At 46.6% G+C, this 8,046-nt stretch overlaps 1 long non-coding RNA gene across 1 annotated transcript; it reads right to left on the bottom strand.

The window, feature by feature from the left end:
- Positions 1-678: 678 nt before the first annotated feature.
- Positions 679-6,727, bottom strand: LOC123460842. The gene is made up of 3 exons (XR_006637241.1): positions 6,569-6,727; positions 993-1,083; positions 679-731 (listed from the first exon to the last, which is right to left on the bottom strand). It is a non-coding gene; the product is annotated as an uncharacterized LOC123460842 (long non-coding RNA).
- Between the last annotated feature and the right edge of the window lie 1,319 nt (positions 6,728-8,046).

Below are 8,046 nucleotides of genomic sequence, written 5' to 3' on the forward strand. Positions count from 1 at the left end.
GCTTTCCCAATAACTGGGTGCTGCATTAGTTACCTCTAACTATTTTGCAAAGTTTACACTTTGAGAGGTTATAGTCCAACACGGCTGGGCAGGAAAGCATGGCTGGCTAGAGCATGAAGCTGCTAACATATCCAATCTGCTGTCAGGAAGCCGAGACCAATGCTAAGACTCAGTAAACTGGGCGCCCAGCCCATGACATGGCGCTGCCCACAGTTATACTGGGTGCCCCCATTGCAACTTAATCTAGAAAATCCCTCACCGACAGGTGCAGAGATGACTTCTGGTTGCTTCTAGATTCAATCGGGTTGACACTAAAGATCGATTGTCACTGGGACTTTGCTATTTAAGAGGCACACGTCAGCCAGGTGTGGTGGCACGTGCCTTTAATCCCAGCACTTTGGAAGCAGAGGTAGGAAGATTGCTGTGAGTTCAAGACTGGCCTGGGCTAGAGTGAGACCCTACCTCAAAAAGCCATAAATAAATAAATAAAAAGCACATGTCAACAGAACTCACGAAACCAGGAGAAGAGCCTAGCTTTGGGGACTTTGTTTTATTATTGATCGACTGAAGAGTGTGTGTGTTTTCAGGGTGGGGGAGAAAGAGTGGTGTTTTTTGTTTTTATTTTTGTTTTAAGACAGGATCGCATGTAGCCCAGGCTTACCTTTAACTCCTGATCCTCCTTCATCTGCTTCCTCCTAGGTGCTGGAATCACAGGCTCTCACTATTGCATCCTGTGAATAATATAATGCTTTCAGACTGACCTGGAACTCACTCTGTAGACCCAGACTAACCTCAAACTCCCAGTGACCTTCCTACCTCTGCCTCCCAAGTGCTGGGACTAACAGTGTGTGCCACACACCTGGTTAATGTACTTTTTTTTTCAGCGTTGGGGATGGAACCCAGGGCTTTGCGCATGCTAGGCAGTGCTGTACTCCTGAGCTGTATCCCCAGTTCCTCCACCCTATTAGAAAAGCAGGATTCCCACTGCTTACCAACAAGGGGGCTGATACTCAAACTGGGTTGGCTGTGTCCCGGAGCCCATTGAGGATTGGAGAGATGGACTGCAGTGAGTTTGAGGCCAGCCTAGGTTATAAAGAGAGTACCAGGTTAGCCTGGGTGAGAGTGAGACTCTTAAAAAAAAAATAGGTGTGGTGGTGCACCCCTTTAATCCCAGCACTTGGGAGGCTGAGGTTGGAGGATCACCATGAGTTCGAGGCCACCCTAAATACTACATAGTGAATTCCAGGACAGCCTGGGTAGAGTGAGACTCTGAAAAACCAAACAACAGAAACAAAAATTAAAATAAAAGTTCTTCAGTTCTTCCAGGCTAGCAAAGCTCCGTTGTGTGACACGGTCCTACAGGCGTGACAGAAGCCTGAGGGCGGCTGTGCCACACATATGTGGGGGGAAAAAAAAAAAGCATTCAAAATCACCAACACTGCGACTGGACAGATGGCTCAGTGGTTGAGGTACTTGCCTGCAAAACCTAGCAACCCAAGTTCAATTCCCCAGTACCCAGGTAAAGCCAGATATACAAAAGTGACACATGAATTTGGAGCCCATGTGCAACAGCTGGGGGCCCTGGAGTGCCCATTCTCTCTGTATGTTTCACTTCTATCTCTCTTTGTTTGTAAACAAATAACATTTAAGAAAATAGCCGATACTTAGAAACTAACATTAAAAAGTTAGTCTAGGGGCTGGGAATGTGGTTTAATTGGTAGAGCGCTTACCTACCACATAAACCAGAGTGCTCTCCTATACCACATAAACCAGAGTGCTCTCCTATACCACATAAACCAGAGTGCTCTCCTATACCACATAAACCAGAGTGCTCTCCTATACCACATAAACCAGAGTGCTCTCCTATGCCACATAAACCAGAGTGCTCTCCTATACCACATAAACCAGTAGTGGTGGCACAGGCCTGTAATCCCATAATTTGGGAGGTTAAGGCAGGAGGGTCAGAAACTCAAGGCCAATCTCACCTACAGAGTGAGTTCCAGGCCAACCGATGAGAGGAGAGAGAGAGAAGGAGGGAGAAAAGGAAGAAGGGAGGGAAGAAAAGGATAAAAGGAAGGAAAGTTTTCTGTAAGCTGGTGGGAACAAAATCCTGGAACCTATGTGTATTGGTTTTAAGGACTGTGATAATCTCAAGGGTAGCTTCAAACAGCAAAACTAGTCTCCGGGCTGGAGAGATGGCTTAGTGGTTAAGCGCTTGCCTCTGTGAAGCCTAAGGACCCCGGTTCGAGGCTTGATTCCCCAGGACCGATGTTAGCCAGATGCACAAGGGGGCGCACACATCTGGAGTTCGTTTGCAGTGGCTGGAGGCCCTGGCACGCCTATTCTTTTTCTCTCTCTCTCTCTCTGCATCTTTCTCTCTCTGTCCATCAATCTTAAATAAATAAATAAATAAACAAGCAAACAAAAAATCTAGTCTCCCGTTACTGTAGGCCCGCAGTCAGGGTATCAGCAGGGCCACTCTCCCTCCAGGGGCCTAGGGGAGACTCCTTCTGCGCCTCCAGGTCCTGGGGGCTTCAGTCTCCCTTGGCTTGCAGTTGGCTGCCTCACTTGAGTCTCTGCCTCTGTCATCACGGGGCCTTCTCTCTCTTTACCCAGAGCTTCTCTTAAATGGCACTTGCCATTACATTTAGGGTATGCCCTCAATCCAGGTTGATCTCATCTCAAGACCTTTAATAGCATCTTCAAAAGACCCTATTTCCAAATAAAGTCACATTCTTTCATGCCCATATTCAAATGGACATTGAATTTGGAAGAATGGGATTGACCCGTGAAGAAGGCTGGCTGGAATGGAGACCAGTTTAACACATAGGTGCTAAACTACTGAACTGCTGACATGCAAGAAGGCAGAGGCTGGCACGACCCTTCAAGGGTTCTTGTGCCTTGGCTTCTGTTGACTGGCAGAAAGGAGACTCTGGTGCACGGGTACTGAGGGGCTGCCAAGATTAGCCAGAGTGGAAAACCAAATTCTGATGAATCTGAAAATGCTAAATACAGAGAGAATTGTGTTAGCTTTGGAACTTTCCAAAGGGAAGGAAAGTTTTTGCATTAGTCATCTCTCCTTGTTATGCCTTATGACAATGGAAATGTTTCTTCTGTGCCATTCCGTGTTAGAAGAGTGTAACTTCTTTTGATTTCACAGGACTCACAGTTAAGAGACAGTTTTGAATCTCAGATGAGACTTGGGACTTTACAATAATCTTAAAGTTAGTAAAAGACTATGGGTACCTTCAAAGTTGGACTAGATACAGTTTGCAATGTGAGAGGGTAATGAGTCTATGGAGGCTAGGAGTAGAATGTGGTAGTTTGCAGTTACATCCCTCATAGACTCAGCTGTTTTACTAAAGCTGGTAACTTGGGTCTCCAGCTACCTGGCTGAAGGAGGTGTCACTGGAGGGGAGGATCCTGGAATTCAGCCTAAATGTATGTTTGGGAATTCCAGCCTGAAGGTACACAGAGAGGCTTGAGCTCTGGTGGGGTCCCTGTTTGCTGCTTTTAGTGTTTGCTGGCTGGTGGCCATTGCTCTCTCTGCTTGGAAATTTGAATGGGAGTCATCTTCTTCCGCCATTGATGGAACCTCCCCTGGATCTGTAAGCTTGAAATAAATCCCTTCCTCCAGTAAAACTGTGTTTTAAAGTACATTTATTTATTTGTCAGAGAAAGAGAGAGAGAGAGAAAGAGAGAGACAGAGAGGGAGAGGATGGGCGCACCAGGGCCTCTAGCCACTGCAGACAAACTCCAAATGCATGTGCCCCCTTGTGCATCTGGTTAATGTGGGTCCTGGAGAATCAAACCTGGATCCTTTGGCTTTTCAGGCAAACACCATAACCATTAAGCAATCCCTCCAATCTCAAACTGTGTTTAAAAAGATCATACATCATGGCCAAGTTGATTTCATCCCAGGGATGCAAGGTTGGTTCAATATATGCAAATCAATAAATGTACCACACCATGTTGATGGATTTTTTATATATTTTTTTAAATTTTTTATTTATTTATTTGAGAGAGACAGACACAGAGAGAAAGACAGGTAGAGGGAGAGAGAGAGAGAATGGGCGTGCCAGGGCTTCCAGCCTCTGCAAACGAACTCCAGACTCATGCGCCCCCTTGTGCATCTGGCTAACGTGGGACCTGGGGAACTGAGCCTCGAACTGGGGTCCTTAGGCTTCACAGGCAAGCGCTTAACTGCTAAGCCATCTCTCCAGCCCGGATTTTTTATATTTACTTAGCTCTGTGTGTGTGTGTGTGTGTGTGTGTGTGTGCACATGCGCACACGTGCGAGTGAAAGAGAGAGGAGAGAGGCATAGAGTGAGAGAGAATGGGTGCACCAGGAACTTTTAGCTGCTGCAAATAACCTCCAGATACATGTGCCACCTTGTAGATCTGGCTTACGTGGGTTCTGGGAAATAAAACCTGGGTTCCTTTGGCTTTGCAGGCAAGCTCCTTAACCACTAAGTAATCTCTCCAGTCCCATGTTAATAGATTTAAGGAAAGAAAAAAAAAAATCACATAATTGCCTTGATAGAGCCAGAAATAGCATTTGACAAAATTCAACACCATGCCTTCATGATAAAAGCCTTTAAGAGCCAAGGCGTGGTGGTGCACACCTTTAATCCCAGCACTCAGGAGGCAGAGGTAGGAGGATTGCTATGAGTTCCAGGCCATCCTGAGACTACATAGTGAATTCCTGGCCTAGAGTTCTAGGCATGATAGAGGACACTTGATATCCTCTGGTCCTGACACATGTGCACCCGCCACATGCACATGCACCACATATACTAGAACACACACATCAAAAAAAAAAAAAATCAAAAAGAAATACTACATGTTTTCATATGAAGACTCTAGCTTCTAATTTGTACATGGGTATTTATGTGAAAGTGAGCGTGGGTAGTGGTCATGACACCAGAGGCTGTGATGGTTTATATTGATGGTCAACTTGATAGGACCTAGAATCACCTGTGAAGGATTCTGTACAGTAGATTAGTCTCCGGGCATGGAGGACCATTACACTGATGAGGCTGGTTGATGAGGGAAGCCCCAGCTTAACTCTGGGCTGGGGTCCTGGGCTGTATGAAAGGACACAGCTGGCTACACACTGGTATTCACCGCTCTCTGCTTCCTCGCGGTGGGCTGGATGTGACCAGCCGCCTCCAGTTCCTGCCACCGTGCCCTCCCTGTCGTGACAGACTATGACCTGGTACTGTACGCTGACGTCAATCTTCCTTCCTTAAACTGATTTTGTCAGATTTTTTTTCCTAGCACTGAGAAGGTAACTAATACGAAGAGCGTGAGAGGAGAAAAGAGGCTTCCAAACCCCAATGCTGCTCTGTATGCTAACTGCAGATAAAATGTAAAAAAAAAAAAAAAAAAAAAAAAAAGGAACTGACACATATTGTAGTTCTACATTTAGCAGTTTGAGGAACTGCCAAATGGATTTCCTCTGGAGCTGCAGCATTTTATATCCCATTGATAATGTATGAAGTGTTTTGACTTCTCTGCACCCTTGTCAAAACTCATTTGCCTTTGAAACGACACCACATCCCAGTAGGTGTATAACGTTACCTCGCCGTGGTTGGAAGTGCATTTCCCCATCAATAATGATGCTGTGCATCTTCTCTTAATCCTTGCTGCTATCTGAATACCTTCCTTTCATCTTTCTGTCCCTAGTAGCTAATACATAGTATAACGTCTAGGGTGTTCAGTCAATGCATATGGATCTCTGAATGGATGGAAAGCCCTAGTTGTGAACTTGTTAACTGCCTTTAGAAAGTACAGATCGTGGGGACTGGGGAAATGGCTTAGCGGTTATGGCATTGGCTTTTGAAGCCTAAGGACCCAGGTTCAATCCCCCAGGACCCAAGAAAGCCAGCTGCACAAGGGGACACAGTTGTCTGGAGTTCGTATGTAGTGGCTAGAGGCCCTGATGTGCCCATTCTCTTTCTCTCTGTCTCTTTCTCATAAATAAATAAATAAATAAAATATCTTTAAAAAGAAAGAAAGAAAGTACAGATTGTAGCTGTGCGTGGAGGCACATGCAGCACTCGGAAAGCAGAGATAGGAGGACTGCTATGAGTTTGAGGCCAGCCTGGGACTACAGAGTGAGTTCTAGGTCAGCCTGGGAAGGGAACCCTACCTCAGAAAGACCCCCTCCAGGCCTGGAGAGATGGCTTAGCAGTTAAGGCACTTGCCCGCAAAAGCCAAAGGGCCTAGGTAAAAAGACCCATGTAAGCCAGATGCACAAGGGGGCATACACATCTGGGGTTCTGTGTGCCCATTCTCTGTGTCTCTCTCTCTCTCTCTCTCTCTCTCTCTCTCTTTCTCTGTCTCTCTCCTTGCCTTGCCTATTTCTGTATCTCTCTCTCAAATAAATACATAAAAACAAAATTTTTAAAAAAGACCCTCTCCAAAAAAACCCAAGAAAGTACAGATTGTACCTTGGGCATGAATCAGAAGGTCTATCCAGTGCTTCTCCATGAGCCTAGAATGTACTCCAGCATTCCTCACACGGCCTTCCCTCCCGCTCCTGCCTCCCCCTCCCACTTCTTACCATTTGCTTCTTGCTCATGATCTGAGTGGTCCTGAGGTAGGTTGTCCAAGGCAGGAAGTCGCTGAGAAATACTCTAGGACAACAACTGTGGATCTCCTAGACCCACCAGGATGTGAAGTCAGTCTGGTCAGTCCCTCAGCTACTCTAGAGTCCATACTCCCCACCCCCCACCGGCCCCAGGGTGCCCCAGCTCTTTCCCCACAGTTTGTTTCGGGTGCCTGGCTGTATTTTCAGCACCCGCCCTCTCACGTGTTTGAGCTCTGCCGCATTGTTTTCAGAATCTGTGGAACCTTCAGGAGGAGGAGCCTAGCTGGAGGAAGTGAGGTTTATAGCTGGGCACTACTTCCTGACTGGTCCCCCCGTTTCCTGTTCTCCTGAGATGTGAGAAGATGAAGATTCCTGCTTCATGCCAATGAGAGACCAAATATAACCATTTTTTTTAAAAAGCCCCAGGCCTGACTTAGACAGAGAACTAGCCTGCCAAAGTGCTGACCTTTTGCTTCTGTAAACTTTGCTTGCTTAATTGCTGCCTTTCCCCCTAAAGTTTCTGAGGAATCTCCACTTCAAGGACATTGCAGAAACACTCCACTGTGGTGGTGGGGGGTGTCTCTGACCACCTGCTTAGATAAGAAACTGAGGAATCTCCACTTCAAGGACAATGGAGATGACTTCATCTGCCTGGAGTGCCCCTAGCTCCTGCCCCCAACTTTGCCCGCTGAAACCCCAAGCCAATCAGAACTGTTTAAATCAACCAATCATGTATCTATCCCCTACTTCTTTGCTCGAATTCCTATATGAACCCCTTCCCCCAAAAGAAAGGGGCTCCATCCCTCACTACCGCTGTGCCGGACTGTGGGGATGGAGCCCAGGCCAAGGCTTGCAATAAAGAAACCTGTTGCTTTTGCATTTGAGTGTCTTGGCTTCTGTGGTGGTTCTCTGGGTGACTCCTGGGTGAGCGGGGGACTTGGCTCCTGGTCAGGGGTCTTGGCACAACACCTTCACCACCATGGAGCTGCCTGTGCCATGCCTTCCTTCCCTACCACGATGACGCGATGACGCCTTCCCTCTAACTGAGCTTTGAAAATAAAGCCTTCCAAGTAGCTTCTTGTCAGGTAGCAGTCACAGCGACAAGAAACTCACTGGTCTTCTCACTTGTCCACTCCCCTCCCTGACAATCGCCTCTCATTAGCCCGTACAACCTCACACTCAAGTTTCTTTTTTTTTTAATAGATAATAAACCATGATAATTCCATCTCCTCCCCCCTTTCCCCTTCCCAAATCCACTCTCCAACATATCCCCTCCCCCTTATTTTATGTCACCATTTTTTTTCTTCTTTAATTATGGAGGTCTTACGTAAGTAGTATTAGACACTATGAGGTCATAGATAGCTAGGCCAAATTGTGTCTAGAAGATGGCATTGTAAGCAGTCCTACCCTTCCTTTGGTCTTACATTCCCCCCCCCCCCATTTAACCATTA

The sequence above is a fragment of the Jaculus jaculus genome, chromosome 5 (assembly GCF_020740685.1).
Source record: "Jaculus jaculus isolate mJacJac1 chromosome 5, mJacJac1.mat.Y.cur, whole genome shotgun sequence".
NCBI lineage: Eukaryota > Metazoa > Chordata > Mammalia > Rodentia > Dipodidae > Jaculus > Jaculus jaculus.